The sequence below is a fragment of the Hyperolius riggenbachi genome, chromosome 1 (assembly GCF_040937935.1).
Source record: "Hyperolius riggenbachi isolate aHypRig1 chromosome 1, aHypRig1.pri, whole genome shotgun sequence".
In the NCBI taxonomy this organism is placed as follows: domain Eukaryota; kingdom Metazoa; phylum Chordata; class Amphibia; order Anura; family Hyperoliidae; genus Hyperolius; species Hyperolius riggenbachi.
The window spans coordinates 334,521,335-334,535,504 of record NC_090646.1 but is presented as its reverse complement, the minus strand read 5'-3'; the positions used below and the strand labels follow the sequence as shown (position 1 = coordinate 334,535,504).

At 45.9% G+C, this 14,170-nt stretch overlaps 1 protein-coding gene and 1 long non-coding RNA gene across 3 annotated transcripts in view; one reads left to right on the top strand and one right to left on the bottom strand.

Moving 5' to 3' along the window:
- Window positions 1–3,891: 3,891 nt before the first annotated feature.
- Window positions 3,892–4,602, bottom strand: LOC137510829 (uncharacterized). Its single transcript, XR_011020511.1, has 2 exons — window positions 4,539–4,602; window positions 3,892–4,248 (listed from the first exon to the last, which is right to left on the bottom strand). It is a non-coding gene; the product is annotated as an uncharacterized lncRNA (long non-coding RNA).
- Window positions 4,484–14,170, top strand: part of LOC137510705 (protein mono-ADP-ribosyltransferase PARP14-like) — a 179,156-nt gene continuing 169,469 nt past the window's right edge. The window contains exon 1 of one of the 2 annotated variants that reach the window (XM_068233925.1): window positions 4,484–4,546. The gene's annotated coding sequence lies outside the window, so the exon portion shown is untranslated. Of the gene's footprint in view, window positions 4,547–6,245; window positions 6,310–14,170 lie in introns of those variants that run through there. The other variant, XM_068233926.1, reaches the window with a different exon arrangement.

Here is a 14,170-nt window from a genome sequence, read left to right as displayed (position 1 = left end):
ACAGAAGCTACGCTCCGCCCCACCAAAGAAAACTGCCCGGGCATTTTTCCCCTGATGCTGTGCAAAGCATGATGGGATTTCTGATGTTGTTGTTCTCATTGCCTAGCAACTTGGAGGGGGTAATCAGGACACAGTACAGTTGGAACTGTGGCTCATGCTCTCTGTCACCTCCTTTCAACCAAAAGGATGGCTGCCCTCATGAAATCACAAACATTTGCCTGTTCTTTGAAAACATGGTGGGTAAAAGATTATATTACCTATCTATTTTAATGAACATAACTAATGTAAGTTAATTACAGTATGTTTGTTTAGGCTGAAGTTCCTCTTTAAGGATTTTCTACTGGATATTTATGTGTCAATTCCACTATCTACATATTGAGCCCCTAAATAACTACCAGCAATGGTTATTGCCAAGACAGGACTATGCAATTATACAATGAATGTGTGAGCAACATCAGAGACAATCTCTTACTTGGGCCTCCATCTTCCACTGATGTATCATTATCTTAGGTAGCAATACTATAAATCAGATGGGAGAGCATGATGTATGTCCAGACTGAACAGTAGTCCTCTCCACATAATGAAAAGGAGGTGTGTAAGTTCTAGCCACAGCCAGACCACCAACCATGCGATAGACTTAAAGGTCAATTCAGAAACCTATCCCATGGCAAGCCTGCAGAGACAGGTCCTGATGGTTTTTGACCAAATCGAGAGGAGGAACAGTCTTATTTAAGATAAAACAACCACACATTGCAAGACTCAGCCACCACTAGAAGTCGTCTGCAAATGAATCTGCTAGACACCATACACACACAGATTCCTATGCTGAAAGGAGATCTCACCCTGTCTATGGCAATTCTGACAGTTTCATGCACTGCTGTCAAGCTGCACGCACTCAGGCTGGAGTTCATGTATCTTATCAGCCATGGGCTTTAGGCCACACACACAATGTAATCTCACACGAGTAGCAATGAAACAACCGAGTATACAATATGACACTGATATGTAAGTCAAGACTCTGCAGTCTCTCTTTAGGAGATGTAAATTATCTGCTTACTACACAGAAGACTAACTTATTAAATAAAGATTTTATATTCCAAAAGGTGGAACAAATGCAGAAAGCATATATACAAAAATAACATTTACAAAAACAAACGTAAAAATTACAAAAGCACACAAGACATTTGCTTATAAAAATAAAAGGTAATAAAAACAGAAATCAAACTTTACCCAGCGTAAGGTATAATTCCTGGTGTGGGAGAACGCAGTATTCCTTGCGTATAGCAATATCCATATAAATACACTTACTGATCCTATGAGCATCTATTTTATAGCCCAGAATGTAGCTCTAGGCTAGAAAAACTATTTCCTGCGGAAATGCTTTTAAGTTATGGAATTGATATTGTTGGTAACTACAGGCACACATCAGACAGTTATCTGCGTTATCGGTTGTCTCCGACACATCAGATCGTCTATTCAGGTATTCTGGCAGCTCCCTATTCTACACACTATCTAAGGTGTTTGCATTTGACAATGGCTTAACACTGACAAATTGTCAGTTTCCTCATTTCTAGCGGACTAATGAATAGGCTGCTGGCTTCAATGGAGTTGCAAATGTATACACGTTGCATATGAGGGTACAGCAGACTGAATGTATGGACAGTCTAGGCAATATTCAAAATGTCATATTTAACACACACAGCAGACAGAATGTGGAGAAAGATGGCTTCCACATAAGGTCTACTAGCCAAGATTTCTACCATGCCCTGTATATGTCACAGCACACCTCTATATATCATAACACTCATATTTGTGTTTCTTTATTGGGGAGATTTTTCCCTCACTTCTAGTCCTTGGGACCTTCCACGATCTTTGTAGTGGTTTTAAAGTGCACACTGGAAGCTCATGGACAAGAAATGAGGGACAATAGAAATTTAGGACAATTCCTACTTTACCCCTGACAGACACCTCCAAACCGCAGAGCGTTATGAGAGACCCTTTGTCGCAGCAGCAAATACACAACTTCACTGTGCTCCCCGGGGCCTCTGCAGAGTTCTTGGTAGAGCGGTGTCTCACCTGTCCCAGCACGCGCACACCTCTGTCAATCTGTGACTCTGTGCACTCCCTGACTTCATCCTTACAGGGGCGCTTCTCCTCCGTGACCTAACACATGTGATTACGTAATATAATACCACAGGCCACAGACTGAAAGAGGAGCATGCCGCCGAGACAGGTGAGGTGTTACAATGCCGAATACTCTGCAGGGGCCTCAGGGAGCAACAGTTAAGTTTGGGGAGGTGAGATACCTTGGTGGGTCCCTACATGCTCTGGGGCCCTGGGGCAATTGCCCCCTTTGCCTTTATGGTAGAGCCCGCCCTGTACACACACTTTTTATTAATTTCATGATGATGTGCATTTAAAGCGTACTTGAATTGGCTTACAATTAAACCTGTACCTCAGAAGAAGGACTATCAACAGGCTTCCCTAATCGCACTGTGGCCCACGGTTCCAGCACTGGGTCCTGCTGAGCATATTTGAGAAGCACTGCGTATGGCCAGTAGCACAAAGCCGCTCTTGTATTGCTTCTTCCTCCTCAAATGGAAGCGCAGCCACAGAGATGAAGAGGGTTCTGGCCAGCACCGGTGGGCTCACATCTAGACTTCAAACTACTTGGGTAAGTCACTAACTTGAAAACATTTTCACCTCACACTTCTGCTTTAAAGAAATATAACAACTTTTTTTTTTGTAAATAATCGGTCTTTTTCAGTATAATTCCTTTTCTGTTTCAGAGGTTCTTCATTAAAGAAAACACTTTTACAGAAAAAGGAAACAGAGAATGAGGATCTTAGAAGCCATATAACATTAAAGGACCACTATCATGAAAAATTTAAAAAATGTAAAGTACATGTAAACTCATACAAATAAGTATGTTTATTCCAGAGTAAAATGGGCTATAAATAACTTTTCTCCTATGTTGCTGTCACTTACAGGAGTTAGTAGAAATCTGATGGAACCAACAGGTTTTGGATTAGTCTATCTCTTTATGGGAGATTCTCAGTATTTCATTTATTCTTTACAAAAGCACTCCCTGAAAAGGATCTATACAAAGATAAAGGCCCCCACCTGTTTGTACTGTTCTGGAAGTTGGACTGAGCAACTGCCATTCACTGAGTGCTTTTGAAAATAAAGAAAACCCTGAGAATCCTTCATGAGGAGATGGTCTAGTCCAAAACCTGTCAGTTCTGTCAGATTTCTAATACCTACTGTAAGTGGCAGCAACGTAGGGAAAAATTCATTTATAGCACAATGTACTCTAGGAGAAATGTACTTTTTATTTGTGTTCTCAGGTATTTAAAATTTTAATTTTTTTTCAGATAGTGGTCCTTTAAGATGATATGACGTGCAACAGCAACACTATATACCAGGGGGCCCCAACCACCAGGCCGTGGACCACTGCCGTGACAGGGTCTATACAGAGCTGTTCTGCATCTACCTCTGAAGTACCTGTGTTGCGCACATTGCACACTGTGTGCTGTGCCTGTTTGCAGAGACTGGCTATATGCTTCCGTTGTGTTTAGAGGGAAACCCTGCATTATTGTAGCTTCCCCACTGTAATTCCCAGACTTTATTTACATCCTCCCCTACTCCATCCTATCAGCAGTGTGGTGGGGCAGTGAACGTAATAGGAGGCAATAGGAAGTCCACACTGTGCTGTTGGAGCTGAAAGGTCAGAAACCCTGGGATGTAGGCACCGCAAAGTGTGACTTCCTAATGAAAAAATGACGTACAGTAGTGGCGCCATCAAAGCATTGGTTCAGCAGACTGGCTGCAAGGGAGACCTAAATTGCTAACTTAGCAGCAGTGACGTATAAAATATCAATTTCTGATAACTTTTTATGCTCACTGCTTTAATAAACTGTGTTTTTGAGTGTGTGGTGGTGGTAGGGTGGATAGTGACACATCTACAAGTGCCCCATTAGCCTACGCCGTCCTCTGCAACCCATGCGGCAGCTTCCTGGAGTGTTGGTGGTACCCGGCAGTGACGTCCCTTCCCACAGGCGTCCCCTGTGGCTGCGCTTGAGTTCCACAGCTTCTCTGCTTCTGCTTTTCCGCTTCCAGCATAAGTGTGTGTCCGCGGTTTGCTCAGATTGGTGGGTGTCAATCATACAACCTGCTCTCAGATCGACATGTTTTGATTGCAAAACCGGCAATCTTCATCAGGATCAAAAGGTTTCATCCTATACAAGACTAAAGTATGTCCAGACTAGTCATATACTTTCCACTGTTGTCAGTGAGAACACTACAATGCTTTGTGGTTTGAAAAGCACAGTATGCTAAATTTGCATTTCATTTCTGTACACTGTCCTGTTCAGTGTAAATGGGGTTGCACAAACTAAAAGTACCATCTGTAGTGCCTGCTAAGCCTGCACTTAGCCACTACCCACACTAAGCCACCACCCACAACTCTGCCGCCACACTAAGCCTGCACTTAGCCACCACCCACACTAAGCTGCTGCCCACGGTCCATGCATACTTACAAACTTTGGTTAGTACTGTATATAGGATTTCTGGCAGATCGGCTGTTGAATGAGTAGTTACTGCTTGCTAACTGTGCTATTTAACGGTCAACTGGCTGGGCCATGCATACTTACAATTGTGGATTAGTATACAGTGGCTTGCAAAAGTATTCGGCCCCCTTGAAGTTTTCCACATTTTGTCATATTACTGCCACAAACATGAATCAATTTTATTGGAATTTCACATGAAAGACCAACACAAAGTGGTGTACACATGAGAAGTGGAGCGAAAATCATACATGATTCCAAACATTTTTTTTACAAATAAATAACTGCAAAGTGGTGTGTGCATAATTATTCGGCCCCCTTTGATCTGAGTGCAGTCAGTTGCCTATAGACATTGCCTGATGAGTGCTAATGACTAAATAGAGTGCACCTGTGTGTAATCAGGGATGGTCGTAGTCAGCCAACTTCGCTACGCTGGAACTACGCGTATTTTTACGCAAATACGCTTCGCAATCTACGGCTCCGAAATCATCCACTTCGCTATGTTAGCATACCGTAGACTACGCATTAAAATACGTAAGCTTCACGTATTTCGTAGCGTAATTGATGCGACCGCTTATGCCCTTATGCGGAAAAATGTCCGCAATAATCTGCTAACTATGTGCATACACAAACTAATATAAGCATACATTCCACCATCCAATGCGGAATTGTATGCGTATGAAGGGCAATAAAATGTTTGCGCATGCGCAATTACCCATATAAATGCATTTACAGCACGCGTAGTTAAATTCGCAATACATACGTCAACTACGCGTAGCGGGCAAAGCTTCGCATAGCGGGACTACGACTACGCGGAAATGCGTACGTGTAGTTCTTAAACTTCACCTACGAACTACGATGCGTAGTTGCGTACTACGATGCGTAGATTCGCGCTGGCGTAGTTTACGAGCAACCCTGTGTGTAATCTAATGTCAGTACAAATACAGCTGCTCTGTGAGGGCCTCAGAGGTTGTCTAAGAGAATATTGGGAGCAACAACACCGTGAAGTCCAAAGAACACACATGACAGGTCCAAGACAGGTCAGCGATCTTCCAAAGCCTTGAACATCCCAAGGAGCACTGACTGAGCTGGAGCTGTTTTGCAAAGAAGAATGGGCAGGGATTTCAGTCTTTAGATGTGCAAAGCTGGTAGAGACATACCCTAAAAGACTGGCAGCTGTAATTGCAGCAAAAGGTGGTTCTACAAAGTATTGACTCAGGGGGGCCGAATAATTACGCGCACACCACTTTGCAGTTATTGATTTGTAAAAAAATGTTTGGAATCATGTATGATTTGCGTTCCACTTCTCACATGTACACCACTTTGTATTGGTCTTTCACGTGGAATTCCATTAAAATTGATGCATGTTTGTGGCAGTAATATGACAAAATGTGGAAAACGTCAAGGGGGCCGAATACTTTTGCAACCCACTGTATATAGGATGTGTGCATAGCTTACTGATTTTGTGTAATTCTGGCTACACATGTAGATTTGAATACAATTTTAATGCAATCTTGATACATGAAGCATAGTAGAGTATTGCAGCTTTACTTACCTGAGGCTGTGGCCAGGACGGCTGTGCCTGTGCAAAACGCTCTCACCCACATGAGCACGAGTGCACATGTGCTCAAGCAGCCAAACTGGGTAGGTCGCCAGCCGCTATGAAGGGGACAGCTGACAACTGGGTGACAGCAGAACTGCGCTGAAGGACACAGAGACTTCTCTGAGCTGATAGAAACCAAAGGTAAGCAAAGCTGTAATACTTTACTATGACTCATGTATCCTTTGAAGTACAGGGTGGGCCATTTATATGGATATACCTTAAAGAGGAACTCCAGCCTAAACAAACATACTGTCATTAAGTTACATTAGTTATGTTAATTAAAACAGATAGGTAATGTAATCTCTTACCCACACTGTTTTTAAAGAACAGGCAAATGTTTGATTTCATGATGGCAGCCATCTTTTTGGTTGAAAGGAGGTGACAGGGAGCATGAGACACAGTTCCAACTGTCCTGTGTGCTGATTACCTCTCCCAGTTGCTAGGCAATGTGAATAACTTGATGTGTGTGGGACTCCGCTTTCTACGGCAATGTGAATAACAACATAGGAAATCCCATCATGCTCTGCACAGCAGCAGGGAAAAAAAGCCCGGGCCTTTTTTCTTTGATGGGTGGAGCTTAGGTAAAAATGCAGCTAAAAATGATGCTTTGGTAAGAAAAACAAAGTTCTGATGCTGTCAGGGACGGGTCTCTTGCCCCAGACGCAGTTTGTTGAATTCTTAAAAAGCATTGATAGGCGGGCGTGGGAGCGTGACGCGTCAGCGTCAGCGTGTCTGGCTTAGTAAGTCATTACCAGCAGGGAGCTCTCTAGCTCCTCTGCGGCATTACCCCTGTTCTATTCCCCCCCCCCCCCCCTGTATATCAATCCCCCCCTTCTTCCTCTCCAAGGGTGGCGATTTACTGCCTCCACCCTTTGTTACAATCCCCCCTTCTTCCCCTCCAAGGGTGGCAATTTACATCTTCCCCCTGACAGAGAAGAAGGAGCTACAGAGCTTGTGTGATATCCGCAAGATCGAAGGCTCGGTATGTATAGTTACACCGGGCAGGGGATGGCTGCAGGGGGGGGAGGGGTCGCCACATGGGGGAGTTCAGTAAATTGCCACCCTCGGAGGTGGATGAGAGGGGGGATTGCCACAAATAGGTGGTCAGTAAATTGCCACCCTTGGTGGGGAAGAAGATGGGGATTGCAACAAAGGGGGGGGGGGGTCAGTAAATCACCACCCTATTTCTAGGATTACATGCGAGGATTGAGTTTTCGAATTATGTATAAACAGTAGGGATAAGAGCTTAGGCGCCAAAACCTGACCTTGCCCCAGGCGCAACTTAGTCTAGATCCGTCCCTGGATGCTGTGAAACTGTTAAAGAAACACCAAGCCTTTTCAGTTCTGCTGAGTCGATTTTTAGTCCGGAGGTTCACTTTAATATGGCCATTTATATGGATACACCATTTTATGTCATGGTGAAGTTAACAAACAAAACCACCGCTATTGGTCTGACACTAACCCACATTAGATTGATCCCTTCAAGACTGTTGGAACCCAAAAATTGATGGTATGGTGTGGTATGTGGGGTGTATCCATATAAATGGCCCACCCTGTACAACTTAAAGAGAAATTGAAGCGAAAAAAATTTGCCATTTTACCTTTGATTTCGCTTCAGTACTCTCAGCAGGAGTAAACCGTTGCGTCCTCGCCGCAAAACGAGCGCTTTGGACTCCCCAAATCCCCGGGGGGCAATCCGGCCGGCATTTCCTCAAAGAGGCAGAGCCTTCAGCTTCAGCTCTGCCACTCCTGATGTCAATGGCGGCGGATCGCCGCCTCTCCCACCCCTCTCACTCTTCCTTCCCAGAGAGGGGCGGGGAAAGGCGGAGATCCGTGCGGCGATTGACGTCAGGAGAAGCAGAGCTGAAGCTGAAAGCTCTGCCTTTCAGCGCAGCAAAATCCACGACCAAGTTGGTCGTGGATGTTTGCACAGGGATTTGGGGGGTCTAAACCCCTTGTTTTGCGGCAGGGTCCGGGGATGCGGCGGTTTACTTCTGATGAGACTCCTGAAGCGAATAATAAGGCAAAAACAGAGAGGGATATAGAGATTGCCATATTTATTTCCTTTTAACCAGTACTAGTTGCCTGGCTATCCTGCTTATCTCTTTGGCTTCAGTGGTCTCTGTGTCACACACTTGAAACAAGCTAATCCATAGGGCCCAACCGTCCCGTTTTCGTCGGGACTGTCACGATTTTGGGGGGCTCTCCCGCTATCACGGTATGAGCCCCCCAAGTCCCGGGCAGCAGTGAGCAGTGAGGGTGGAAAAAAAATGATCGAGGCGCCAGCCGCGGGTAAGTGGGATGCGGGACATGTGCATCCCATTACTACCTCCCTCCCTCCCTCCCTTGGAATCTGCCTCCCCTGTGTCTCCCCCCTGTTTGCAGAGTGCGCAGCTAAGCGGAGCGGGCTGTCAGCTTACTGGTATCCATGGACGCATACCGATGTCCGGCTTCAATCTGTTTCCTGTGACGTCACAGGAAGCAGGAAGCCAGATGGTGGTACGCGTCCATGGATACCGGTAAGCTGACAGCCCGCTCCGCTTAGCTGCCCACTCTGCAAACAGGGGGGAGACACAGGGGCGGCAGATTCCAAGGGAGGGAGGGAGGGAGGTAGTAATGGGATGCACGTGTCCCGCATCCCACTTACCCGCGGCTGGCGCCTCGATCATTTTTTTCTTGCATTGGCACCCTCCTCCTCACCCACCCACCCACGGACACCCTCCCACCCACAGACACCTTCCTCCTCATCATATATGGGGGAGATAAAATTATTAGGGGACATTATTAATTGGAAAAAAAAATCTATTTTTTTTATGGGAGGTGGGGGGGCGTGGTTAGGTGTGTGGCCTAAGTGTCCCGATTCCTAGATTTAAAATGTTGGGAGGTATAGCTAATCCAGCCAGACTTCAGTCAGAAACACTTGACTGGCATGCTTGTTTAGGGTCTATGGCTAAAAGTACTGGAGGCAGAGGATCAACAGGAGCTGTCCGTTTTGGCAACCCCCCATTTTCTACCACCTGAGGCAAGCCCATCACCCCACCTGCAGATCCGCCCTTGCGCAGAAGAATCTAAAATTATCTTTTCAAAGGATCTATTCAGTTCAGTTATGCCTGGTACACACAATTCAATTTTCCATCAGATTGACGGTCAGAACGATTATTTCCAACAGGTAGAGATGGCCCGAATGGGTCGACCGCGAACTTATTTGCGTGAACATTGCTGGTTCGCGTCCACGTCCAAACGCAAACTTTATGGCGAGTTCGACCCGCCCCCTATACTACATCATTAGGCTCAACTTTGACCCTCTACATCACAGTCAGCAGTCACATGGTAGCCAATGAGGCTACACTCCCTCTTGGAGCCCCCCCCCCTTATATAAGGCAGCTGGGTCAGCCATCTTCCTCACTCGGTGTGGCTGCAGTAATTAGAGAAGGGAGAGTGTGCTGCAGAGACATAGGGAAAGCTTAGTTAGGCTAAAGTTAGGCTTGTTAGCTTGCTCCTTGCTGATACTTATTACTAAAAAGCAGCTCTTTTCAGAGCTAATGTTGTTTTTGTGATCTGTTTTTTTGTTGTTGTTGTTTGTGTGTGGCCCACTGACACTTGCATATACAGCCCTGTCAGTCAGTCGCAGCTGGCCCTTGCTAATTCTTATACTGTGCAAGTTCCAGAACATTCAGTGACTACCTCTTCACTGCACGTGTGTGACAGCTGCACATTTGTAATACCAGTCCGACCGTGCATACCTGTTCACGGTACCTGTGTGTGACAGGCAGTTGCACATTGTATTGATATTAGTCACTGCATACCTGTTCAGTGCACCTGCGTGACAACACGCAGTGATATATTATATAGCAGTCACTGCATACCTGTTCACGGTACCTGTGTGTGTGACTCCTGCACATTTGTAATGCTAGTCGCTGCATACCTGTTCACGGTACCTGTGTGTGTGTGACACCTGCACCTTGTATTGATACCAGTCACTGCATACCTGTTCTGTGCACCTGCGTGACAGCACGCAGTGTTATATACCAGTCACTGCATAACTGTTCACTTTACCTGTGTGTCTGACAGCTGCACATTTGTAATACCAGTCACTGCATACCTTTCACTGCACCTGTGTGACAGCTGTACATTGTATTAGTCAAGGCAGTGCATACCTTTCACTTTATCCCCCCAGGGCCGGATTTGTACTTTTTACCGCCAAAGGCCCACTATCACCAGCCGCCCCATGCCCACAGCGGGGTTAGGATAGGGTTATTGGACATGGGAAAGCAGGGAGGTTAAAGTAAGGTAAAAGTAACATAAAGGTGGTTAGGGGAAATTACAGGATATGGTAGGATTAGATTGTGAGCTCCTCTGAGGACAGTCAGTGATATGACTATGTACTCTGTAAAGTGCTGCAGAGGATGTCAGTGCTATATAAATACATAATAATAATATGGTAGGACATTAGACTATGACTATGGTAGGATTAGATTGTAAGCTCCTCTGAGGACAGTCAGAGATATGACTATGTACTCTGTAATGTGCTGCAGAATATGTCAGTGTTATATAAATACATAATAATAATATAGTAGGACATTAGACTATGACTATGGCAGGATTAGATTGTGAGCTCCTCTGAGGACAGTCAGTCAGTGACATGACTATGTACTCTGTATCAGAGGCGTAACAATAGGGGCTACAGCCCCAGCACCCACTCAGGGCCGTTTTGGGGGGCAGGAGGGGTTGCAGCAGGAGGAGAGAGCATGGCCGCACATCGGCGGGGAGGGGGGACATTCTCCCTCCTCCCTCACCTCAGACTCTCCCCTCAGCACGCTCCCCTCCTACAATTATCAGTGGCAGTGGGCGGCGGCAGGAACACATACCTCCATGCGTTCCACGTACCGGAGCTTCCACTCTCAGTGTCTGACACTACTTCCTGTTTAAACAGGAAGTAGCATGAGACACTTAGAGATTGGACCTCTGCGATGGAGGTATGTGTTCCTGCCACTGCCACTGATAATTGCAGGAGGGGAGCGTGCTGAGGGAAGAGCCTGAGGTGAAGGAGGTGCGGCCATGCTTTCTCCAAACGCTGCGACCTCTCCTGCCCCCCAAAACGGCCCTGAGCGGGCGGGTGGGGTGCGGTGGCATCCAAATTATTGCAGGGGGGACCGGTGATTTCTAGTTAAGCCCCTGCTCTGCAAAGTGCTGCAGAGGAAGTCAGTACTGCATAAATACATAATAATAGTGTAGAACGACATCAGATTGTGACTAGAAAGAAAATGGAGAGAGGGTGCAAAATAGGAGGAAAAAGAGAAAGGAGGAGGAAGGGAGATTTTCCTCAAAAGGACACTGCAGTCTGATTTAGCCGTGTTGTTAGGCATGTCCATAAACACACAGACGAAACTGCTTTGTGGAAAGCTAGGTTCACACTGGGGTGGAAATTGGACCATAATCTGCAAATGAAGACCAACAAATAAAATGACATGTTGATGGATCTAAATTACATATAGGATTTGTTCATTTTGAACAAATTATTCTCTGTTAGGGTAAATACTGTCTTGCACGACTTTTACGGACACCACACAGAAAACGGATATGGATGGACGCAGCAGAGCGTACATCGGATCTGCTGTCACTGTCCATGTTGGCAATGCGGTATAGTGTGGACCCAGCATAACTGATGACCATGTATGTCCCTATATTAACCTCTAACACTAAGTCCCCCTCCAGTCCCTCTACAAGGGATGTGCAACTACTGGGTCAGGCTGCATATGAAACAGCACCACAGGTAACAGCTTCACACAAACCACTAATACTTGGTACACACGTTACGTTTTTCGTTTGATAGATGCGTTCGATTGATAATTTCTGTCGTGTCCGATATTACTCTTGATCATTTTACCACTCAATTCATCATAGTAGTGAACGGAAATTGATAAGAAAATATAAGAGAATTGAGCGGGAAATCGAGCTGAAAAGCAAATCGAAAATCGATGGAACGGCAGAATCGACCAAAAAAAACGTAACGTGTACTCAGCATAAGATCTTCTATAACAGCACACAAAGATTCAAATTTCTCTCCCCTGAAGCTATGGGAACGGTTAATCTTCACACAGGATTTTTCTGAAATCTTAAGGCTGATTCAGACAGGTGGTAAACGTGGCATTTTCTGTGGTCGACAAAAGCGTTGTTCACATAAATGCTGCACTAGATCCTGTCATCTTGGATGCTGCATGTAGCATCCAGGTTTGGCTGCGTTCCTGTGCTTCCATGTCCATTGAGGGGCTCAAAACGTGACGCAACAACAAATCACCATGAACCGATGCTGAACGCTTTTCTGCTCAGTAGTAGTAGAGGGTTTAGCATCTGCTACGAGCCACTGTCAACCGTTCCACAGAAACCCGTGTGAACCAGGTCTTATCCTCCTTCTTCCTGTCTCACTGCCTCTACTAGAAATCCACACTGCCCAATTCCAAACTACTGGCAACCTCAATATCTTCAGGATGTCTGCACTGAGTTTAGGTTTATATGAGATACAGAAACTTTTTTTTACACTTTGCCAATGATGTCATAATAATTTTCTAGAGAGCTGAAATAAGTGTAATAATGACCAGCAGTGCAGAGGATTGCAGCACATATCACTTATCTGTGTTCTCTGTTCTCGATATAGACCTTGTGTGGTACCTTAGCATAAACTCTGCAGGTGAGCGTTCACATTCCTGCAGCCTTCATTCATTCCTTCTCTTCTGCAGAAACACAAGCTGTCCCGTCCTGGCTCCCTTGTGCTTCTGTGTTTGTGTCCGTGCAGAGGGGCGGGGGCGAGGCTGCTGCAGATGCACAACACATTCTTCTTTCCCCTGCCAGGCTACAATAAAATGTCAGATAACGGCAGGGGGGAGAGAGAAGCGCCCGCTCAGCCTCGGCAGTCTGCAAGTAAAATATTGAGTTCCAGCTGATCTGGAGCACTTTTCTTACCCTGTGAGCAGTTGTGGACAGGACGTGGCAGTCGGACAAGGTTTTTCTCGCAACGTTAATGGCATGTGCGGCTCTCCACCCGCCCTTTGAAGTGAGAATTATAGTCCCCGCCCTAGGAACCAGCGTTGGGGGCCTGCCCACAAATCCAGCCCTGATCCCCCCCAATATGGACAAAACAACAGGCAAAGGAAGAGGCAGACCCAGAGGCAGGCCACCCGGCAGGTCTGTTCGAGGTCGTGCTGACGTGATTTCGTGCGGCCCTGGACCAAAGAACAGTACTCAGAAGAAGGTACGTGCCATCAACTCCCAAGATTGTCAGGACGTAGTTGACTATTTAACACAGAACACCTCATCTTCCGCAGCCACCAGTGCTACTACTAGCACCACATCGTTTGCATTTGACACTTCGCAGGAGTTATTTGGTGGAGAATTCACTGATTCACAGCCACTATTGTTACAACAATATGAAGGCACTAAGCAAGTTACACCACCTCATATGTCTGAGTTAGTTGTGACTATGGACGTAAGGTGTGAGGATGATGATGAAGTACTGTAGGTGCAGTTTTGGAAGTGTCTGATACAAGCGAAGCTTTGGAGGATGATTATGATGATGATGATGATACTGCCATGGATGCCTTGTGGGATTCTAATAGACAAGATGACCAGGGGACAGTTCAGAGGGGGAGTCAGAGAGGAGTAGGAAGAAACGAGTTGCTGAAAGAAGCAGGGGGAGCTTGTCATCAGAAACAGCTGGTGTCAGTGTCTGGCGGCATGTATTGCCACCTATGGACAGCCAGCCAACATGCCCTTCAATGTCAGCTGCTGATGCTACCATAGTGCCATCACCCCAGGGGGGCTCAGCGGTGTGGACATTTTTTGTGTGTTTGCCTCAGATATGAGCAATGCCATCTGTACTGTCTTCCAGCAAAAATGGAACCATGGAAAGGCCCAGACCCGCGTAGGGACATCTGCCTTGCTCGAAAAAGCACAAACGGCAATGAGAAGACAACCTGAGGAAAAGCAGCACACAAAAGCAAAGCCA